At 44.0% G+C, this 24157-nt stretch overlaps 1 protein-coding gene across 2 annotated transcripts in view; it reads left to right on the top strand.

Moving 5' to 3' along the window:
- The window catches only part of ARF1 (ADP ribosylation factor 1), a 294325-nt gene that overhangs the window by 35260 nt on the left and 234908 nt on the right, over window positions 1-24157 (top strand). Inside the window, exon 2 of one of the 2 annotated variants that reach the window (XM_044065884.1) lies at window positions 9487-9592. The exons of the other annotated variant lie outside the window; for it this stretch is intronic. The gene's annotated coding sequence lies outside the window, so the exon portion shown is untranslated. The remainder of the gene's footprint in view (window positions 1-9486; window positions 9593-24157) is intronic. 2 annotated transcript variants of the gene reach the window in all.

Below are 24157 nucleotides of genomic sequence, written 5' to 3'. Positions count from 1 at the left end.
ACTTATTCCTTAGCCAAATTTGTAGATATGAAATTTAAAGAAATATGTGGAACAGATTCATCTGTATGGATTCGTGGCAATTATTTTAAAAAAATTAACTACCTGGAATATAGTCATATTGTTGACCATTGATGTTAAAGATCTGTATACAGTAATCCCTACAGATGTTGGCATAGAATGGGTGACCAATCCTAATTCGAACAAAAGGTGCCACCCAAAGGGAAATTGATCTGTTACAGGAACTGTTGAAGAATTAAATCCATGTTTAATGATGGTTATTACTTACAGAAATTGGGGGTGGCCATGGGCTCTCCTTGTGGTGCGAGTCACTAATTAGTGATGGCACTTTGGGAGCTCTTGTCACATTTTCAATAATGGTCCATATAGGAACAATATTCATTATACAGGATTTATGGATGATGCATTTATCATGTTCAATGGTTTAGATGACATTCCGAAATTTGTTACTTAACTTTTTTTAAATTTACTTACAGCTTGGGCCATAGTAGTATAACCTATTTTGATATGGAATCGTATAGGCATGAAAATGATGATGGGCCATTTAAGGCTCATACATAGGAAGCCAACCTACTCTATAATTCGTTTCCGCATTTCACCAGTTGTCACCCTTTCCAGCAAAAAAGCTCCATTGTAAAGGGCCAACTAGTGAGAGCAGCACAGATGGTGTCTGAAGAAAATGAATTTAAGCTTGAATGTCAGTATTATAAGACATGTTTTTGAAATGTGGTTATTCTATGTCTCTACTCGCACTAACCTTTGAAGTCCAACATAAAGGGCTGTGGGAGAATATAGACCTAACACCTGACTGGAATAAGTCAGGATGCTTCCAGTATTGGACATACTTTGTAAAAATTGGGATTTTGTTAAGGTCCGACAAAGGTTTTGAACCATTTCCCAGGGTCACCTATAGAAGAGGTCCTGACCTTAAAAATTTACTAGAGAATGCTTCAATCTCTAACGAAGTACAGAAGTACAGGTATGTACAAATGTGAAAGTTGTGCATACTGTAAACATATGGAGGTGGGCAAGACCTTTATCAGAGGGAGAAAGTATACGATTAAAAACAGATTTATCTAAAGGGGTGGTATACCTGGCAACCTGTAAACTCTGTCCTTGTTTTTACGTAGGAAAAACAGATCGTAAATTCAAGGACCGGGTGTTTGAGCACCTGTATAGTATCAGGAGAGTAAAAATGGAGAATGCTTTAGCGGAGCATATTCAGGAACACCCCCAACATAGGTTCATAGGTTGGTATCTGCCCTAAGGCCTATGCAAGCCTAGCCATAACAATTCCCTGGAAATTTTTTCCCACAATATTTACTTCTCTGGGCCCCTGTCTAACAGGGCGATGATCCCAGAGGTGAATTTCCTATCTCCCATCCAATCATAAAGGTTCCTTTAGAAGAGGGCCAATGAGGTGCTCTGCTTGACATGTATGGGCAGTCTGTTCCAGAGTATAGAGAGTCTCTGGGTCAGGAACCTATCCCTCCAGCATGTTTTGTTCAGTGTGATAAGGTTTAGATCCCTGGAGCGTGTGGCTCTGAGGGACTGGGATTTCTTTTAAGTGGAGCATGTCCAACAGCTCAGGGTTTGACATGGCCTTGTATGTTAAGCAGAGATCGCCTCTGAGTAGACTATATGCCACAGAGTATAGCTGGAGTTTTTTTAGACTGTCAGCATATGGCATCTGCTTTAGGCCTGTGATTCTTTTAGTGAGGTATTTCTGTGGCCTTTCCAGCTGTTGCAGATGTCTTGTGAGGTACATACCAAATGGGGCATTATATTCTATAATGGGTCTAATGAGGGATGAGTACAGTGGGACAATGACCTCCTTTTTTCTGGATGAAAAGCCCTTAGTGATGAGGTGTGCCACGTAGGATTTCCTGACTGTTGTGGCGATGTGGTTATCGAAAGTGAGACCACTGTCCACTTGTGTCCCTAAGTCTCTCTAAACACTTTCGATGTTTAGTGTCCTGCCACCTATGTGGTTCATGGGTACATGTTTTTTTCCAAAGGGGATAACTATACATTTCTTGGCATTGAGCCCATGGCTCCCACCAGGCATCTGTTTCTGTAAGGCTCTTTTGTAGAATATCCACATCATTTGGGGATTCAATAATGGCTCCCAGTTTGCAGTCATCTGCAAACTTTGTTAGCCAGAGTCCCTTAATGTTGGCCTGTACTTCGGAGAAGTAGATTCCAAACGAGAGTGGTCCCAGGACTGAACCCTGAGGTACTCCACTTGTCTGGAGCTGGATTTGGAGTTGGCTACTTTTACAGTCTGGGTTCTCAGTAAGCCAGTTGGCAACCCATCGAGTGATGTAGGGATTTATTCCCATCTTAGTAAGTTTATCTATGATTCCAGAGTGGGGGATGGTGTCGAAGGCCATGGCGCGGTTCAGATAGGCTGTGGACCTCCTTACTCTTGTCCACAGCTCTGGAGACAGATTCGAAGAAGTCAGTCCGATTCAGGAGACCAGATCGGCCCTTCACAAACCCAAACTGGATGAGGTCCAGTGTCTGGAGGTTGCCAATGTCTTTGTTTAGAAGTTCCATGATAATGCGTTCCATGCCCTTGTAGATCAGGCTTGTCAGACTGATGGGGCGGTAGTTCCCAGGATCCAAGGTGGATCCTCCCTTGTGGAGCAGGATAACTGTAGCTGTGCGCCACTCAGTGGGCACGAAGCCTGAGGTGAGGCTATGATTAAACATGTCACTTAGGTGGGGTGCCAGTTCATTTTGTAGTTCATGTAGTACATAGCCTGGGATGTCATCTGGTCCCATGGATGCTGTATTCTTAGCTTTGGAGAGTGCTGTTTCTGCAACTGTTTTATTGACCTCATAAATAAAGATATTGGGGACCTACAGACACTGGGTTCTACCCAGTTAGGCTTTAAGGGCAGATCCTGCCTCTTAAACCTGGTCGATTTTCTTTGAAACAGTCACCAAGGCCATTGACACGGGAAGATGGTCCACACAGCCTACCTGGACCTCGCAAAAGCCTTCGATACAATACCCCACTCTGGCATTATATAAATATAAACTCCTATGTCACTAGATGGGTTGCAAACTGGCTCAAGGACAGACCCCACATGGTTAGAATTGCTGGAGCCATGTCAGACTCCAAACCAGTTACAAGTGGCATCCCACAAGGCTCAGTCCTGGGACCGCTCTTGTTCGGTATATATTTCTCGGAGGCACAGGCCAACACGGAAGGACTGTGGCTAACCAAGTTTGCAGATGACTGCAAACTGGGCGCCATAATAGAGACTCCAGCCGACACAAGCATCCTCCAAAAGGGCTTCATAGAAACAGACAACTGGTGCCAGAGCCATGGCCTCAAGCTAAACGCCAAAAAGTGTATAGTCATCCCCTTTGGCAAAAACAAAGTGCCCACAAATTACCACATAGGTGGTAATTAAGTACAGAAGTAGTAATTGGGGACCTGGGGACCCAAGTTGATAGCAATCTCTCATTTGACAACCACGTGGCCAAAGTGGTTAGAAAAAACATTTTATATAGCCCATCTAATCATGAAGGGATTCACATCTAGATCAGGAGAGGTCATGGTGCCTCTTTCCTCATCAGGTCCATAATTGAGTACAATGCCCCTTTTGGGATGTACCTTACCAGACACCTGCAGCAACTGGAAAGACCCCAAAAGTACCTCACCAAGAGGATCAAATGGCTCAAACAGATGCCATATGCTGCCCGGCTAAAGAAACTTCAGCTCTACTCAGTGGCATACCGCCTGTTCAGAGGCGATCTGTGCATGATGTATAAAGCCATGTCCAACCCGGAATTAATGGACATGCTGCACCTCAGAAAATCCAAATCCCATCGAGCTACGCGCTCGAGACTTTAACTTCGGCAATGAAATAAATAGGACATGCTGGAGGGACAGATTCATAACCCAGAGGCTCCCTTTACTCTGGAATAAAATCCCAGTCCAGGTTAGGCAGAGTCCCTCATTGACTCTCTTCAAGAGGAATCTTTGAGTGGATGGGAGATTGTAGGTTTACCACGGGTATCACTTCTGTGTCACTGTTAGACAAATGCACAGTATACTAACCTCGAAAAACGGCATAGCAAAATTAATTTAAAATGGGTGGTGAAAGCCAAACACACTCTGGCTAGGCTTATAAATGCCCTAGGGCAGATAGCCTAGTATGAGCCTGTGTGGCTGTGATTATCGGAATTTCTCAATCTTTTGCTATTGAGATGGGCCCTTTAGGGGGTGAGAGGGGAGTGAAGTTGGCACTAAATCGATCTGCCAGGATATTGGCAATATCTTTGGGATCAGTATATTTAATGCCATTCTGTTGTAGTTCAGAGCAGATCTGAGCATTGCCGTTTAGGTTCTTGACATAACTATAGAATGCCTTGTGGTTGTCCCCATATTAGTAATGACCAGGTCTAGGATATTGGAGCCCCTGGTGGGACAATGGATTAGTTAATCCAGGGCGTTGGAATTTGAATTCCAAGAACCGTTGGGAAAAGGAGTTGGTACCCGAGTAGTTTTCCCAATTAATGCCAGGGTAGTTGAAATCACCTAGTATTAGGGTGTTTGGTTGTATCTTTAATATTTTCCAGTATGTTTAGGAAGGTGTAGTGAGAATCTTTGGGTATGGTGGGGGATCTGTAGCAAGCTACAATTTGGATTGCAGTCTTACCTAGTGTTAGTTGCACCTGGAGAATTTCAGATGCATTGTGTTGGGCAACTAGCCTGGAGGTGTGAATATCCTTGGTGAATATGGACACTCCTCCACCTTTAGTGTTTCGGTCTTGGTTTTGTGGCCGAAAAGTGTGGTAAGAATTGTAGCCTGGTATTGCAGGGGTGCTCTCTGGAGCCTTGAACCATGTCTCGGTCACTGCACAGATATCTATGCGCTCTATTTTTAGGAGTGCCTCGAGAGAGTGCATTTTGAGGTTTAGACTTGTAGCATTACCTTCAGATTTTGCATGCTTGTATCTGTTACGGTGGTGGTGTTTTTTATCCTTTGAACCTTGCCTAAAAAAGGCACTATAGGGGTGGCAAGAGCTTTAGCCGGTAACCTGAATCGCAGGGGTGACAGGTGCAGACCATCTCTGGCAAAGCATCCTGGTTTGTCGACAAATACTCTGGATCCCCTTTGAATGACACCAGAAGCGTGGCCAATTGTTGAAGTCAATCATTTTGTCCTTGTACTGTGGTATCATTCTGGGCGAAGGCAGGATGCTACTCTGGGCTAGGGTCATACCTGCTTGGGTCACATGATCCAAGAGCGCTTCCATGTCTCTCCATGTAGTCCAGGGAGGTACGTCTCAAGTCATTTACTCCAGCATGGACAATGACAGAGTCGTATTTGTACTTGTTGTAGAGTGACTTGAGTGCATGCGTTGTGGCGGAGCCTGGCACCCGACATGCAGCTGACTAATTTTCTTGTTCAGCCTGGTGAGTGGGACATCAGTGTACCTGACTATAGTCACCTATGACTAAAGTGTTGGGTACATTGTCTTGCCTTAGGGGCTGTTGATGGGTGGGGCACTGGTGTTGTGAGCTATGTGTCACTTTGGTTGTGACTGGCGTTTGTTTGCGTTTCGGCTTCGGAGGTCCTTGTTGCTTGGGCAGGTTAATGTTAAGGGCCTCCGCATATGTGGGTTTAGTGTTGCTATGTGTGAGAGTTGATGGTGTGGGTTTTGAAGGGCTATGAGTTGCTAGAGGTGTAATGCAGGTGTTGGCCTTCTCCTCTTGACTGTCTAGCACAGTCTTGACCGGAGAGAGCTTTGCTTTCAGTTTGGCTATGTAAGTGCATCTCTCGCAGGTTGTAGTGTTGGGTGGTAGGAGGAGAGGATTGTCTGTGTACATGAGGCAGTTGACGCATTGCCCCAGTATGCCCAGATTCAACAGATAGACAGGAGAAACCACCGGAAGCTGACCCTTGGACATGCCTGTTTAGGTGCTTTTTTTTTGTAAGGTTTAAGAGCGGTTATAAAGTACAGTATAATCCCCCCCCCGGGGGGGGGGGGCATCGAGTTTTATTGGAATTTTCTGAACTCTTGTGGCAGATTTACATTAAATGCCTATAATTCACCAGGCTTAAATGGTAAGAGCTCACTAGCTTCTAATTAAAATTAGAGTATTCAGAGATGAATAATGAATTACATTATGCAAATAGGCTTTAAGAACCATTGTATATTTAACATTTTCAAAAAGTTTTGTGAAATTGTGTGTTTTTTTTTTTTATTGTGTGTTGTATAATACTTTACATATACCCACGCAGATTGATTACAAAAACATATTTTATTTAGTTCCACTTTAAGTGATCCGCTGTGGCAACCCCTAACGGGAACAGCCGAAAGAAGATTATGTAATGAAGTAGGGACAGTACACCTTTTAAAATCTGAATTGTGTTTTAACATCATGTGATTACTAGTGTGTGTGTGTGTGTGTGTGTGTGTGTGTGTGTGTGTGTGTGTGTGTGCTAGTTAATTTTCTTTGAGGAAGTTTTACTTACTAGAGTAAGACTATGACAAATGCGCTTACTATACACTGTTCGTTTTTGAATAAATTGTTCTGTAGATGAACTAGGAGCCATCAGTTTACTTGTAATGGTTTCTGGTTGCTGAACTGTTTGCTGCTGGCGCTCTCTTTTCTAGGCTTAGAGCAGCAGGCTCTAGATGAGTTGAGTTGAAAATATTAACTATAGTGTTTGAAGTAAATACAAACATGCTTTCTTCAATGCTTTTTCAAATTAATTGCTGCGTTCAATAGAGTAGATGCCCAACTCTAATTTTGGCTTCTTAATTGCTCGTACAGTGGGTAAACGTGGCATAACTTAATGTCAGTTGTTGATTTAGTATACATGGTAGATTAGGTGTAAAAGTTTGGGGATATCTACTCTCTGTTCCCACATCCCCCTGCTGTCTTAAGATCACGTTAACTTTTAAGGAACAATTTTTTTTTCCCCCATATGTCTAGTTGGGTGCAGTCTTCAATATGTATAAATGGGGACAGTGCTACCACGTTGAAGGGGTACAGGGGATTTTGTCATCTGTCTAGTGTGGCTATTTTGTGTAGCTGAGTTGAGCATCAGTAATCTTACTGGTGTGGCACATCAAAGTAGAGGATTCCTGGCTATATTGGTCTTTTTTTTTCTGTCCCCCTTGCTATATTTATTGCGATTCTCCTGGTTTGTGGTCTGGACACTCCCTCCACCTCTGATTCTAGTGGAGCCAGTCTAGCAATGGTATGTGCTACCAACTCAAGTCTTGATTGGCTTGTTTGGCAGCGTTTTTTCCAGCTACCTGTTGCCGTGTTCTGTTGTCTCACTGTTTCAGTCCTGACTTGTAGGGTTTCCTGCTGTGGTAGCCCTTGGCCAGTCCAACTACCAGAGTAAAATATCCTTTCCTTCTCCTATGGCTGGAGGACATCTTGTCTGATATCAGTACACTTTGGTATAAAGGGAGCCAGCCGCCACCATGGCAGGGGGAAATGTTAGTTCTGGATTGTACTTGTACAGTGGAGGGACCTGTAGTCCTTTTTCTGCGTTAGGGTTGATGGCCTCTGTTAAGCAGTGTACCTGTTGACCCAGGATGCTTTCTTTGTCACCCTGTCTGTGGAGTGCAGCTTCAGGGAGTGCTTGGCCTAGTCTGTCCATGGCACTTCTTCCTAATGTAGCTATTTTCAGCCTTGAAGTTGTGGCCTCCTGTGGTTTTTAATCCCAAGTTTGCATTATTGCTTGGATTCACCAGGCTGTAATACATTTTTGATTCTGTTCAACTGTAAAACCATCGGAGGATCCTTTGATACCATCTGAGGATCCTTTGATATTGGGAGTAACTGGTAAACCTCCCCTTGCTGTAAACTACTTTTTGCTATTGGATTCTATGCAAGTTGAGTAGGTGACCACTTGTACCATTTGTGAGCAATGAGTTTGTGGAACGTGGGAGATTCCTGAAGAGGAGTAGAGAATAGGATAAACTTTGTTATAATCATTTGGGAAGGTGATCTTGGCAGTGTACAGGTATAAGCCTGTACAGTGCTTGTAAAGATTTCTGCTTTTGTGTGTGTGATACAAATTTACTGCAGGTATTCCTTGGAGTAGTTGTCCCCCCCCCCCCATGCTATGAGGAAATGACCCTAAAGTCTTTCATATTTAGAGGAGTTGCACTTTTCCTCATGCAAGCGTGTAAGAATCTAAAACGCTGACTTCTCATATCCTTTGCACATAAGTGCTTGTCTTTAGGAAGGCTTCTTGCAGTGACGAGACAAATACAAGTGGGCTCCCCCCCCCCCCCAAATAAAATTCTGTTTTAGAAAGACTTTGGTGTGGTCTTAACTCCGGACACATTCAGCTTAGTGTTATCCTGTGGATAGAATATCTGGTGGCCACGTCATGGTTTCTAACTCGTCTGCATGTGTTAACTTTTTTTTGTGAGGATAGATAGCAATATTGTGTCACTGTGGACTCCTCCAGTGTGTGTGGGAGGTAGCGTGCACACGTAGCCCAGCCTGTAGACTATTATCAGTAACTTTTTGGTGGCTCTCTTCAAAATATTTTAAGTTTTCCAAAAAAAAGTAAGACAAGTGACTACTCTCATTCTAAGACAAATTATTAACAAACAAGGTAACTATTTACAATATACACACAGGCCTGAAGCAAAACTGCAGATCACAGTTAAAATACACAAGTTCTTTAGTACAAGTATCAGTTCAGAAAGAGTTTTGATCCATTTGTAAAGTCTCTAAGTGCTAAAACTTGTCCAGGGATTAACAGATGTCTTGGTGGCTTTCCTTTTGAGAACATGGGTTCATCTCCTTTACTAGTGAGACATTATAGGCAATTTGGCATGTTTTAATTCTTGTACATCTGGAACAGGTCTCTGTGTGCCGCCTTGGATATTTTGTGAATCTGTGTAGTCTTTCTTGACAGTTTTGCCTTGTGTTACAAAGTGGACTTTAGTAAAATGTTCCCTTTGATTATTACCTTGGGCAACCACCCAGGTGGCTTCGGTTTTGGGGGTTTAAAGTGACATTTTACATGAAAGTTCTAGCAATACGAAACATTTCTCCCTTGTTCCAGTGCCACTCTTCCCTGTTGTCTTAACATTCCCAGTTCCATCCCTCAACCCCACCTGCACCTCCTGTGAGCTGCACTAGGTTTTCTACATGTACTAAGTGACCCCGACTTGTCAGTTTGTGTGACTCTGTGGGCTGAGCATTATGGGTGTTCACAACTTAGGACTACATTTAAGTTCAAAGAATGACGCACTTACTGTAATTTACCAAATTTAAAATTCAGAACTTTAGTTTATGCAAAGATAATGCCATCTGCATGGTTTGCTTTATAAACCAGCTAGATAACTTGTTTCGTGGAATATTGAAATTGGTGTTGAGTTTGTGCTAAACAGGGTTTTATGGGTGGGGGAGCTGTGACTGTAGGTCTCAAAACTTTTTTTTTTCTCTCTCTCTCGCCCCCTTAGAACCTTTTCTTAAGATTTGAGCGTAGGCCTCCCTTGTGACAGCTGAAGTCTACTGCCTTATAGAATTGACGTGGCCATTTCATACTCGAGGAAAATCGGTACACAGGTAACTGTTCTTTGCCTGGTAATATTTCGTTATCTTTGCCACCATTATTGTATTTTTAGCTTGTCTGGCTTCTGTGTTTTTAAAATTGGGTGTCTGTCTAAATGTTGTAGGTCTTTGTGTACTCTGGACAACCACATCGTACATCGACTCCCATATAATTATCTACCTAAAGTTGACTTTAATTTTCTGTATAATGGGACATTTTACTTTTCCTGCCTAGTGTTTCTGTTCTCTTCTCCCTAAAAACTGTTTACTGGGTCTACATATGTTGTATTTGTATCAGTCTGTTAAAGCCTTCTAGTAGTTGGACTGGTCAAGATCCATTTGTTCAAACTGACTTTAACTGATTCCCTATAGGAGAAGCATTTCAGGCTTTGAGGAATTGGGCAGTTGCATGCTTCTGTCTGAGTTCCACATTTTCTTAATGTACTTCCGCTACCTTAGGCTTATTTCTAATTACAAAATTGACCAAGTTTACATTGTGTCAGCATGTACAGTGTTTCAGTTCAATTCTGTACCTTTTCCAAATGAAAAGTCCAGTTTGAGAAAATGGGGAGAAACTAACTTGGAAGGTGCTATTTTCTGCATGTATTCTTAGTTAAGTGGACTGGTGCATTGCACAGAAGTGTATATAGGCTAAAAAATGTATTGTTTTGTTACCATGCAAGAATGTAACAGCATGTTGACCCAAGTCTTTCCTGTAATTGCATATTGGTTCGCTGATTGCATTGTAAAGACGTGACCATGTACTGTATACACATTGTGTGGGTGTGCGCACGCAGTGCAACTGGTAAGTTTCCATGTTTGCAGAAGGGGTTAAGCTTGTCCCATGGTCTGCTGTTAGAACAAAGCTCTGTGTCATCGACCAAAAGTCACTAAATCTTTCCAGACTGTGGCTCATCTTTGATGGTCTCATCTGAAAAAGTCCATTGAACCATCAGTTCTGTCTAGAGGAAGGTGGCTTGGCGCATTATGCGCAGCTTTCCAGGCTTTTTGACTATTATCTGGTGATAGTTCACTTTATTTTCTAACCATGTCCCCTATGGGTCCTGGCAGAGCTTCACAGGATACATCACTAAATGCGTCCGGCTCCCAAAGAAGTGTCCTTCCATGGGTAGTGAAACCTGTCACATTGATTGTGTATTTATGCAGGTTTGCCAAGAGTAGTGTATAAATTCCTGAAGGTTGCTAATTTTCCTCAGTTGGGAAGAAATGCAAAAAATGCTGATTATTTTTCTCCACTATAGACTTAGATCAGCAAGCAAGAGCACAGGTAAGGCAACTTGTGCTAGGAGCCCTTGAACGTATTGACATGGAAGAGACCAAGGGGGATGCTGTTGAGTATGGGAAGAATTGAGTATCTGTGCACTTAAAAGCTTAGGGCTAACATGGCAGAGAAGGTAGCAAAAAGTTACCAAAGAATCAGAATTGGTTCCTGGTAAGAGCATGTTAACATCACAGAGCAAGCTAACTGGGTCTATTTGGCAGGAATGTCTCCACCTGCCATCATGGCATTAAAGGCAGTTACTAGAAATATGTAGTCCCAGAGGAATATCCTCCCTTGGATCTAGGATTTTGATGTCCTGGACAAACTCAAAGTTGCAAGCTGCCCCGGGTGACTTGGGTAGGCAAATGTAGTTTCAATGCTCTTAGGTGCCTGCAGCAGGGCAGTGTCCTTTAGAAAACATGTCTGAATACAATTGCAGTCTCTTCCAGAAACAGTAGAAAAACCTTGTGGTTAGGTAGACGTTGGGAGTTTGTGTTAAGGAACACTCAGGAAAAGATGAGCTTTTTAAAAAAAAATTCTGCTTGGGTTCTGAAAGTGGCATGTATTGTGGTACTTGAGCCATTCAGCTTCAGAAAAGATGTCTTTTGGTTGTCCATAACTCATTCCAACACTTGGAGCCCTGGCAGTTTGCCCTGTAACTACCAATGGGTGGAGCCTAAGCTTTTTGTTAGAATTAAATTATGTCCTCTTATTTTAAACAAATGAATTGGAAATGACAAACTCATCAGCATAAACTATTTTATAGTACTAGTCTTTTTATAAGCCACAGTGAACACTGAAATTGATATTTTGTAAACGACTTGCATAGACAACCATTAAGTTACTGTCAACAGGATTGTTTGTTTTTTTTGTTTTTTTTTTTCCCCAAGCTGAGTGCTTTCATGAGGCAGCATTGTGTTTTTTCAAGCGGAGAGCTTTCATGAGACAAAACAGCTATGTCTGCTACTTGGTTGTTGAGATAGTTAGAAAACCATGAAATTTGACTGAATGTTGGGAGGGTGGCCTAATGGTTAAAGTGTTTGCCTTACAAACACAAGGTGCAGGGTTTGAGTCTCACAAGGGATAATTGGCTAGGCTTGAAATGGCTTGCAAGGGCAGTTAGCTTAGTACTAACCTATGAATTAGGCCCATCATATATCTATTGACCAATACTAGACTGAGGTAGTGTCAGTACAGTGTGCCATTATGGAATCTTTACGATAAAATACCTGTCTAGAAGCTTCAGTAGGATGCAACTGCAGAAACATTTTGAAGTAGCTCTGCTGTAATGAGGTAAGGAACTTTGCCTCTTATCAGACAAAATGGTGAAAGCTGGTTTCCAAACAGATGGTTGGCACACCTTTTTGCCAATATTCTAGGAAACAAGCTATTGACCCCACGTCCGGGTGAGCTGTGAGAAAAGTATAGCATCTGCACTCTTCACAGATCTACACCCCCATTTTTGAAATGGCTACTGGATATTTGTCACAATTATTTCCAAACATTGGGCATGTATTACAAGATCAGGACAAGTTTTGCCTCTGCCATCCTACTGGGCATGACTTGGCATTTCTGCACTAAGGGAATTCCTTGGAGCTTTAATACTTTTGCATGATGAGGAATAGCTGTGATCCCTCAATCGAGCAACTTGCCCTAACAAAAGTTTTGAGTAGATCACTGTTGCATGCATGAAATTTAGCTGCTTTCACCTGCTTCCATTTTGTATTTGTGACCAAAAGTATTGGGTATTTGATGTAGTCTTATTTTAAGGATTGTCTATTTTTCTGAGGCCTTCACAGATAGGATTCACCTGCAAATTATTCTGAGAAATAACTCCTTACAAGGAAGAATCTGAGTTGGAATTATGCTCACAGGATGTTCATGTTTCACGGTCATCACGTTTGGGTTATCTGCTTGCAGTAGCCCACAGTCGGCCTGGTTATCAGTCTTTGGTCCTGCATCAGTTGCTGTCTCATCTTCCGTGATGTCAGGTAGGGGTATAAAGCATGCAGCCAACACCATTACATCAGTCTTTCCTGCCGTGCAGTGTCCGATGCAGTTCACAAGTGCCGGTCGGCTGACTCCTGAAAGAACCGAAGTCTTCAATAAAGATGAGTACCCCATTGGGGAAACTTTTCTTGCTCTTAACCAATGTCAGTAAAAGTCAATTTTATTTCTTGTGGAAAGCGAGTACCTCAAAGATTTTCATTTGTATTGTATTCCTTGCCTAGGCCCTGACCACGATGTACCTCACTGTCTGTGTTTTGTGCCTTATTTAAACCACAAACTATTCGTCCTCTGTATATTTTCGCTTCTAAATATTTTGGTACTTTGTTCAATTATCCAGATATGTCTTCAGTAAGCCACCCAGACTACTGACATTCTGAAAAAAACGCAAAGATAGGCTGCCTAGGTCCAAAGCGGCCTACGACGCTTCTCCTAAGCTAGTCGCCAGTTCACCAGTACTCAGAGACATGCTTTCGCAGCCCCTGATAACCCGCGAATTCAGATTCGCAGGCCTCTACTGAGACCCATTCCGAGTCAAGTATGCTGCGAGATGCTTCAACTGTGGAACCTGCGGATGTCTCTACCTTGGATGGGTCTGGAGCCGCTGTGCATGCACCAGCTTCCAAGGGTGTATTCGGGCCTAGTGACTTGCATATTAAACCAACGCCATCTTCTTCAAGGCCTGAAACCGCCCAGACCGCGTGGCCAGGCCTCTATACCTAAAAACAAATAAGAATGGCTGAAGACCTTATTACTTTAATCAGGGGAAGACAGCCCTCCCCTCTAAGAGACTTAGGACTGAATTTGTTGGATACTTCTGACTAGGATTCTGAAATTTCTGTCTCCTCTGACCAGGATTTACTCTTATCCACCTATGAGGATTCTGATGCAGAGGACTCTATTCCCTCTGCTCCTCCCCAGAGGAATTTTCTTTTGGTGAAATCTTGCTTACTCTTAGGGAGCATTTTCACTGGGAAAGCCAGGATTACTCCGATTCTAAAAAGAGGCTTAGAGATTTCTTACTCCTGCCCCAACACAGGCCTTTAGCTATCCCTCCTGTGCTGAACATTGTTGACGGTGCCTTTCCAGAATCTAGCTTGGCCCTTGACTCTACCTCCTGCTCCCAGAAAACCTGATGGATATTACAGGGTTCCTGATTCTCACAAGTTCCTTTTTAAAAATCCTACTGCAGATCCCCTGAGACAATTTCACAAGGACCCAGTGGCATTAAGGCTACTACTGCCAAAAATCCTACCCCCTCTGATAGAGATTCCAGGGCCCTGCATAGTTGGGGTAAGAAGGTATACACCTCTGCAACCTTGGCTATCTGGGCTTTAAATTGACAGTTTCATATGTTAAAAGTATCAGCAGCATATTATTGGATTGCTTAAACAGAAAATGATTCCTGATTGTGCTGAAAATAAGGATTTACAGGAATTAATGTTGGAAAACGTACTTTGTAATGTGGTTTTTGATTCACTAGAGGCATCTAGCAGGGCTGCTGTCATCGGGTCTGAAGGCATGCATGTTAAAACTAAATTGCTGGTTTCTCCCTTAAATCAGGACCGCCTGTTTGGCAACAAAGCAGAAGTTGTTCTTAAAGATGGAGGAAAAAGCTAAATCTATGCAAACTGTTAAAGATTTCTTACAAGTGCAGCCTCCAAGGTTTAGTAGGCATTGGCCCTGAAAAAAATTGGTCCTTTCCAGCCTCTTCCAGGCCTTCTCAGTTCAAACGGTTACCCACAGGACTAAGCAGTGGGGGGCTCCCACTTCCAAGTCAGGGAGTAGTACACCCCCCCCCCCCCAATGGTAAGCTGTCTCAGTGACTTAACTTTAAATCCTCCAAGCACTTCTCAACTGACTGCTCCTTTAGGGGGGAAAGATTGCTATAAAAGCAAAAAACTGGGAACTCATTACCCAGGGCAAATGGGATTTAAACAGTTTCCCAAGGATAGAGATTTCACTTCCACACGTTACCAACCCCAAACGGTTGGCTATATCTACCCCCAAATCAGTAGGCAGAGGCTCAAAAGCAAGTGGTCTGTCGGTGCCTCTGTCGGTGCCTCTGTCGGTGCCTCTGTCGGTGCCTCTGTCGGTGCCTCTGTCGGTGCCTCTGTCGGTGCCTCTGTCGGTGCCTCTGTCGGTGCCTCTGTCGGTGCCTCTGTCGGTGCCTCTGTCGGTGCCTCTGTCGGTGCCTCTGTGTCAAGATTAAAGGCTGTTCAGACTGTACCAGAAGAGGAAAAGGGACAAGGTTTCTACTTAAGACTTTTATTTCCCGGTACACAGAAAAGACAACTAATAGTGTCCTATCCTGGACCTTTCTATCCTAAACACCTTTTTGGTGATTCCAAAATTCAAGATGCTAACTCTTCACCAGTTGCTTCCCATGGTAGGCAAAGATGCCTGGCTGGCACCTCTGGATTTAAAGGAAGCCTACCTGCACATCCCAATCGGGGAATCTTGCAGAAGATACCTACGCTTCAAAGCAAGCTACATGCACTTAACAGTTCTCTGCACTGCCCTTTGCAAATACCCTGGGCACAGATAAGCCAAAGTGCCTAGCTCTAGTCATTGCATTTTGCAGGCAAAGAAATATACCCATACCTGGACGATTGTCTAATTCAGGCAGAAAGCCAGGACATACTTTCAAATCTGGCATTTGTACAAAAGGTGTTAACTTGTCTGGGGTACACCATAACCCAAAAGAAATCACAGCTGGTACCCTGTTATCAAATTATATTCATCAAATTATATTCCTGGGAGCAAGCTTGAACACAACTTCCCAGGTTGCTTTCCACGCCAGAAAAATATTTGACAACTTCAAACTAGTGGCCACAAAAACCCTGCTATCCGCAAGGCAAATACTGCAAGCCTTTGGGTTCATGACCTCGTGCATTCTACTAATTCCATATGCAAGACTGCATATGAGGAAACTACAGTGGCATCTAAAAAGCCTATGGTGTCAACATGCTCAGGATCTAGAGGCAGTAATTCCTATCGTACCTTGCCTACGGTTAGAATTCCTTTAGTGGGCAGAGGCCTGCTTCCAAAACAAGGGACTACCATTCACTCTACCCTCTGCCGCGCAAGCCCTAATAGATGCATCAGACTATGCATGGTGGGCTCACCTGGCAGGGAAGTACATTCAGAGCAAATGGAACCAAAGTCAAATGCACCTACATATCAATCAAAAAGAAATGTTAGCTGTACAGAATGCTCGGACAGCCTTCAAGGACTACATTTCTTCCAGGACAATTAATGGTAAAGACTTGACACCACTGTTGTGTGGTACATAAACAAGCAGGGAGGTACCCATTCCTACCCAGTCTGTAGACTAGCCATGTCTCTGTGGAACACAGTCTTGAGCTACCGAGTGCATCTACAGGTTCAGTTCTGCCAGGAAAACTAAATACACTGGCAGACCAAGCAGAAATCTCATGGAAACTGGAACCAAAGACTTTTAACATGTTGATAAATGGGGGAGCCCAGATGTAGACCTGTTTGCCTCCCCCCAGAATTACCAATTGGACAATCTCTGCACAAGGACTCCCCACAAACAAGCTTTGAAAGTGGATGCTCTGTCCTTCAGCTGGCAAAATCTGATCAGTTTATGCCTTTCCTCCTTTGCCTCTCCTCTCCAAAAAACTACTAAAGATCAAACTGAGCAAACCAAGGATTATACTGATTGCACCAGACTGGCCATGCCAACAGTGGTACCCTCTCTTGCACAGTGTCACAGCTAGCCCCAAGGCACCTGCCTCAGACCCCTACCCTGCTGTCACAGCAGGAGAGCCAGATTCTGCACCCCCAGCTTCAAACCCTGAACCGGGTAGGCTGGCTAATTACCTAATGTCTCCATTACCATCCCTCAGTAAACGTGTTGGATATCCTTTTGGGGGCAAGGAGGCCTAGTACTAGAAAATCTTAGGCTGAAAAATGGAAAAGATTCTGTGCCTGGAACCAAACTCCAGGTATGGCCACAGCCGTGCCCAATTTACCTCAGATTCTTCAGTACTTAACTGAGATGCTTCACAAGGGCCTTTCCTTTTCCTCCATCAAAATTCACGCCTCAGCCATTTCAGCTCATTACAACACAGAACCACCCCTCTTTTCTCACCCACTGCTCAAGCAGTTTCTCAGAGGGGCCAAAAACTTAAGACCACCCAGAAGAGCCCCAACACCAGCCTGAGACCTTAACTTTTTGTATTGGAAAAATTCACTCTGCCTCCTTTTGAGCCAGCTGCAAATGCAGAGTTAAACTTCCTTGGAAAACTGCTTTCCTTTTAGCAATCACTTCAGCAAGAAGGGTATCTGAATTATAAGGCTCCACTGCCATAAGGGCCCGTCTTTCATGTGGACAGGGTGTCCCTCAGGACCAATCCCTCCATGCCCAAGGTGGTATTCAGTGTGGAATCCATTAATTTGCCAACCTTATTTTCTAATCCACAGAAGAAAGGAATAACAGATACTGGACTCCTTAGACGTGCACAGACAACTTTAGATTTTACTTGGACTGGACTAAACCTCGAAGGAAATCTGAACTGCTGGTGGCATTTGCTGCAGGGGCAGAGGGGAAGGCTATTTCAAAGCAAACCATTTCTAAATGGATAAGCCATTGTATTCATTTCTGCTATAAGCACCATGGAAAACCTATCCCACAGGGGATTAGACCCCATTCAGCCAGGGCTGCATCTACCTCTACAGCCTTTCTCAGGGGTGTCCATACCAGAGACATCCTAGAAGCTGCTACCTGGAGATACTTCAAGAATTACCATTTGCCAATTTTCTCTAAAGCCAGAGCTGGCTTTGCCACTGCAGTCTTGCAGGGCCGTATAGCTGGTCCCAATGATATTTAAATTCCTCCTCCCATCTTTAGCTTTGGGACTCTACCCAAATGTGATGACTGCAACAGTGAGTACACTCTTAACATTTATGGTAAGTGTACACCACTGTACTTTCTCTGAGAGCTCTTGTGAAGTTGGGCATCCACCTTCTGTAAATTCCCCACAAGTGAGAAATGCCACTGTAGTGATCTTAAACTTCCATGTTCGTTATGACGTCGGACAACTTTGTTTTGTTGACCTGTGCATTTGTCGCCTTCTAGATTCATAAGCGAGTATCCCCAGTGGGCCTTGCAGTGCATTGCATCTCACCAGTTTTCATGCTCTAAAGTTGTAAAAGCCTACACATTTCTTAAAACATGGGTGGGTAAAGTATCTACAGGCTGCCTAAGCAACTAACCGGAGCAGATTTCCGATGCCCCATCCACTGTTTCATGTTGCACTTTATTTGGGTTTGAGAAGATTGTGCTTCACTGGATGGGTAGTCTGTTCCAGAGAAGGTGCTGTCTAAGATGCGTGCACTTGTACTTCCAGCACATCTGTATGTTGCAGACAAGGTTTAGGTTCCTAGATCTGGTAAGTGACTAGGTGGACAGCAGATGCGTTAGAGTATGATCTGAGAATGCTTTGTAGGCAGGCATGAATCTGATGTCTGCACTGTGTAGGAGGCTGAAGTACAGGCATATGGCTTTGAGTCGGTCTGCATAGGATATGGTTTATGCCCTGTAATTTCTTTGAGGAGCCTCTGTGGATGCTGCAGTTGTACATGCCTTGTTTGTGGTGATTGGGGGGGGGGGGGTTGTACTCTTGTGTAATAAGGGCCGCGTACATGTGACATCCTTGGTGCCAGCGCAACATAGTTCAGCTTCCTTACAATCGAAGATGCATGATGGACAAATGCCCAGTTACTGTCCCAAATCCCTGGTTATTGGGTCTGCTCTTAAGGGGTGTATACAAATGCAGGAGTAGTTCTTTCCAAAGGATGCTGTTATACATTCCTTGGCATGGAGTTATAGACAGTGGCTCTGGCATCCGGTGTTGGTCTTTCAGGCCTTCTTGGAGGGTATGTATCTGAGGGATATTATTGTGCTTTTGCGCGTGTCTGCAAACTTTAACCAGCAGGCCTTTACTTCAGGGAAGTGGATGATAAAAACGGCCCCAGCACATTGGTGACTAGCATCTTGGAGAAGTAAGACCCAAAAAATTTATAGTGGGAATCTCGTATGTGAGCCAGTGGACTGTCCAGTGGGTGACATGGGGGGGGGGGGTTAATACTCTCTTTTGTGAGTTTTTCAACAATGCTACAGATGTATTGCTGAAAGCTTTGGCAAGGTAAAAGTATGCTTTATGCACAGTCTTTTTAGTTTTTTTTTGTTTTTGTTTTTTTTACGCCATTCTTTGTGACGTTATCAAAATTCCACTAGGTTGAATAAGCATGGTCTGCCCTTGACGAAACCAAACTGTGTTGGATCCAGTGTCTTGAGGGTTTCTTTTGTCATTTGGGAGGGTGGCCTAATGGTTAAGTTGTTTGCCTTACAAACACAAGGTGCAGGGTTAGTCTCCCAAGGGATAATTGGCTAGGCTTAAAATGGCTCGCAAGGGCAGTTAGCCTAGTATTGATCTATGAACCTATAATCTATGACCCTATAATTTATGTGATGCTTTGCATATGGGGCTAGTTCATATGGGTCTGTAGTTATGAGTCCGTAGATGGCCAACCCTTTTTGCAAAAGGATGATTGCAGTCCACTTGCTTGGCATGCAGTTTGTCTGGAGGCTACAGTTAAATGATGATTCTAGTGGTCCTGGCAAGTTGACATTTTCGTGCTATTAAATTGGTATCCTGGGACACTGTTTAGGCCCATTGATGCAGTGCCCTTGGCCTTTTGAGAGTGCATTGAGGACTGGATAGTTGGGTGTGTTATGGTTGAGGATATTTCCTGATGGTTGTCTTTGAGAGGAGAAAGGTGGAGCTAAATTTGTTTGCCAGTAGATTTGCTACATCTTTCAGCTCTGTGTAGGTGGCTCTATTTGCTGTTAGCTTGGCAAATTGTCTATTGCCTTTGAGGTTGTGGACAGATTTGGCTTTTAGAATTGATTAGCATGAGTTGCCTGTTTAGATTGGAGTTTTTACCTTGCTAGGCATTGCACTTCTAACTTTTGCTATCATTTGTTACATTTTATTTTCATTCTGCATTCTGTTAGATGGGATTCCAAAAGGGTAGCTGCTTCTGGGTAGATACAGTGGACTCTGTGCAGTCGTATTGTACAGAGTTTTGGTGAACAATTCTGCATAGGCAGTGGTGTTCCTAGTGTTTGAGTGGGCTTGTAGTTTTGCTGGGGTGGTTTGCCTAAGTTTCAGAGGTAGCTGGGGTTTGGGGCTCCTTTTACTTCAGAGGAGCCTGCTTTTGGTCTGACCTGACTAGAGGGGGTGTTGCACTTGGTGGGGGAGGGGGTGCAGTGCTGCTTTCCTTTGTTGGCAAGGTCCTGGTAATGGATGTTGGCGTCCTTTGTGTATGTAATAGCTGGTCCAAGTTGTTTGCATTTTTGAATTCCAGGAATCTCTAGGCTTGCGTTTTTGTGGTCTTGTATGATTCTCAGTTTGTAGTGGGATAGTTCGTAACTCATGAGTATGGTGTTGGATTGAATGGGGAGTGAGTTTTAATGTGTTGTGGATTTCCTTAGCCTTGGAGAGTAACCTGTAGCTGGTAAGTATATAGTGTGAGACTTTGCCTAGGGTTATTTGAACATGAAGCAACTAAAGCAAAGTTATACTATTTGATTAGCCTTTTAAGTCTTGTAAATGGAGACACCCTGTTTTATTTTTCTCTCTGGTTTGGAGCAGAGGTTTACTCTTGAAGGACTCGTTTACCTTCTTAAACCTTCTTTCAAGGTTTGGAGCCCTCCACTTCGATGCTGTTGGTACCAGCTACCTTGGTGCAATCTGTGGACCTTGCCTTGGCACCGTGGTCGACTCAGTTTTCTTCTCCTTCGGATCTGTTGCACACCCAAGACCATGATTTGGTTGTCAGTTCAGAGACCCATAGTACTGTTCCGGTAGTTTCTATGGTGTCGTGGTCTCACCACAGCCACTGGGGTGTTCACCAAATGCATGACAGTTGTAGCAGCTCATTCAGTGTTTCCATATCTAGATGACTGGCTCCTCCTCACTGCCCCCTCTAGGCATCTACTGATGTATGCAACAGACTTTGTACTACACCTCGCAGAGACTCTGGGCATTTCAATAAACGAGAAGTTGACTTGTACACAAGATAAGTTCATAGGAGCAAGACTCCACATGATTTCCTGTGTAGCCTCCCTTCCTCTACACAGGATCGCTTGAATTTGTGACCTTTGTTTCAGGCAATGCTGATGAAGCAAAGATGTTCATCGTGCATACAGCTGCAGTAATCACAGATGGGTTTTCTGCCGTCAGGCGGGTCCTCGGTCGGCCGAATTCCAAAGTCTAGGTCCGGCGTCGGTTGTCGTCGCTTTCTTTCCTGGCATCAGTGCGACAGGGGTATATAAGACACAGCCGACACCATTCTCCAGTCTTTTTTGCCGCGCGGTGCCCGAAGCAGTTCGCAAGTGTCGGTCGGCCAGCTCCTGAAATTACGAATAATTGGAAACTGAAGTCTTCTTTAAAGCTAAGTACCCCGTTGGGGAAACTTTTCTTGCCTCTGACCGATGTCACAATTGTATTTCTTGTGGGAAGCAAATACCGCATAAGGATTTCCATTCCCTCTGCATACCTTGTTTAGGCCCAGACCACGACGTCTCGGCCTGTCGCTTTTGCGCTACTTTCAATAAACGCACTAAGCGTCGGGCGGAGTTCGCCCAGCACTTTTTTGGTAAAACCTTTGATTGTAAAATGTCGTCGGATACTACCGGTTTGTCCAAAAAACGCAAGGACAAAGACTGACACGTGAGGCCCGCGGTCTCCACCGACACTATGCCAAAATCAGCTACACGTGGTCCGGTTCTCAGCGAGCCGCCTACGCAGCTCCTGACTACCGACGACACTTCTTTGGCAGTGTCCTCTGTAACCGAGACCGCAGGTTCCTCTGCCCACACCCAGACTACAACCACCGAAGCCACTGAGTGTTGAGCCTCCAAATGTGGATAGGTCCACTTCCACCCATGGTGTTTTTAGACCCTCATCTTCTTTCTCCATTAAGGCCTTTACTAAGTCCAAATCAGCCATGCATCCCAAGAGGCCTGTTGCACAGGGCCCATCTCCAGGCCCCATGCTTAAAAAGCAGATGCTAAAAATGGCTGAGGATTTAATTACTCTTATCAGGGGTTCCCAACCCCCTCCAGACAAGAGACCTCGAGTGGAGGAAGCTTCTCCCTCTTCTGACCAGGATTCCATTCTTTCAGAACTTTCTGATGAAGAGGAACACTCGTACTCCCCTTTTGAAGATTCGGATGCTGAGCAGTCCATTCCTTCTGTATCTCCTCCAGAGGATTTCTCTCTTGGGGAAACCTTGCACACCTTGAGGGAACACTTCCATTGGGAAGGCAAAGACTTTTCGGATTCCAAGAAAAGACTTGGGGAATTTCTTTTGTTACCTCAGCGCAGACCTCTGGCGATACCTCCTGTCTTGGACATACTTGATTATGTTTACTCGGAGGCTTGCCTAAATCCGGATTCCCTGCCTCCTGCTCCAGTCAAGCCTGATGGGTACTACAGAGTTCCTACCTCTCTCCAATTTCTTTACAAAAGCCATAATGCTGACCCTGAAACCATTTCTCAAGGCCCCAAGGGAATGAAGGCCTCTACTGCTAAGAATCCACTACCTTCCGAAAGAGAGTCTAGATCCTTAGAAAGGTGGGGGGAAAAAGGTATATACCTCGGCCACCCTAGCCATGAGGGCCTTAAATTGTCAGTTCCATATGCTTAAATATCAGCAGTTTCTTTTATCACAATTAAGAAATAAAATGTCTCAACCTGAACAACCAGATTTGAAGGAGTTGCAGGATATGATGCATAGTGCAGAACAAGTGGGTAAACGCACCTTACAATGTGGCTATGATGCCCTAGAGGCCTCAAGTAGAGCTGCTGTGACAGGATCAGTCATTCGTAGACATGCCTGACTTAGAGAACAAACCTTGCCTGACCATGTTAAAGCTAAGCTACTAGATGCTCCTTTACAAAAGGATGTACTATTTGGTACTAATGCTGAGGAGATACTACGGAAAATGGAAGAAAAAGCTAAATCTATGCAAACTGTCAAAGCTTTTCTACAGGTTCAACCACCACGTTTTAGCAGAAATTGGCCTGCAAAGAACTGGTCCTTTCCAGCCACGGACAAGCCACAAAGAGGTAGATACAGGCGCACAAGGGGCAGAGGACAACCTCAAGGATCATATAGAGGCAGACAATGGCAAACTCCAGCAACAAGAGGTGGCGAAGACAGTGCACAGCAATACAGGAAACAAACCCAATGACTTCCCCCTTTCCATGCCAAGCAAGTCTCAGCTGGCAGCACCCTTGGGAGGAAAGCTGACATTATTTACAAGAAATTGGCATATCACAACAGACAAATGGATCCTGGACATTATAAACAGAGGCTACAGATTTCACTTTCACACTCTTCCAAAAATGAGAGGCATGCCGAACCTGCCACACAATCAAAGGGCAGAGGCTCAAATACAAATTTCAAAGCTTATGGCCATGAAAGCTATTCAAGAGGTACCTACTCACGAACAAGGTCAAGGCTTTTATTCCAGACTTTTTCTGGTACCAAGGAAAGGAACCGACTGGAGACCCATTTTGGACTTAACCATCCTAAACACATTTCTTCTCGTACCAAAATTCAAGATGCTCACTTTACAGCAGCTTCTTCCCATGCTGGGCAAGGAGTTTTGGCTGGTAACATTGGACCTCAAGGAGGCATACCTGCATGTCTCAATCAGACAAAGCTGCAGAAGATACCTCAGATTTCTTGCAGGTTCAATCCACTATCAATTCTCTGCATTGCCCTTTGGATCTACTGTGCCCCAGAGTATTCACGAAATGCCTGGCATCAGTAATTGCTTACTGCAGACTTCAAGGGATACAAATTTACCCTTATTTGGACGACTGCCTGATCCAAGCGGAAAACAAGCACCTACTTCTGGAACATCTGGCTTATGTAACACGGTTATTGAATTCTCTGGGATACACAGTCAACAAGGAGAAATCCAGGCTAACACCATCTCAGAAAATAACTTTCCTGGGTGCCAGCTTGGACACAAACACCCAGATGGCCTATCTTACGCCAGAAAAACAAGGGCAACTAACTCATTACTTCAAAATACTAGCAAATTGTACCAGGCTCACTGCAAGGAAAATCCTGCAGGCTCTGGGCTTCATGGCATCTTGCATTCTTCTAATCCCATGTGCAAAGTTGCATATGAGGAAACTTCAATGGTACCTAAAAAACCTATGGTCTCAACACAGCCACAG

The sequence above is a fragment of the Protopterus annectens genome, chromosome 3.part0, assembly GCF_019279795.1.
Source record: "Protopterus annectens isolate FY-2018-M chromosome 3.part0, PAN1.0, whole genome shotgun sequence".
Lineage (NCBI taxonomy): Eukaryota > Metazoa > Chordata > Ceratodontiformes > Protopteridae > Protopterus > Protopterus annectens.
The sequence above is the reverse complement of the archived record's forward strand: the minus strand, read 5'-3'. Positions and strand labels throughout refer to the sequence as shown.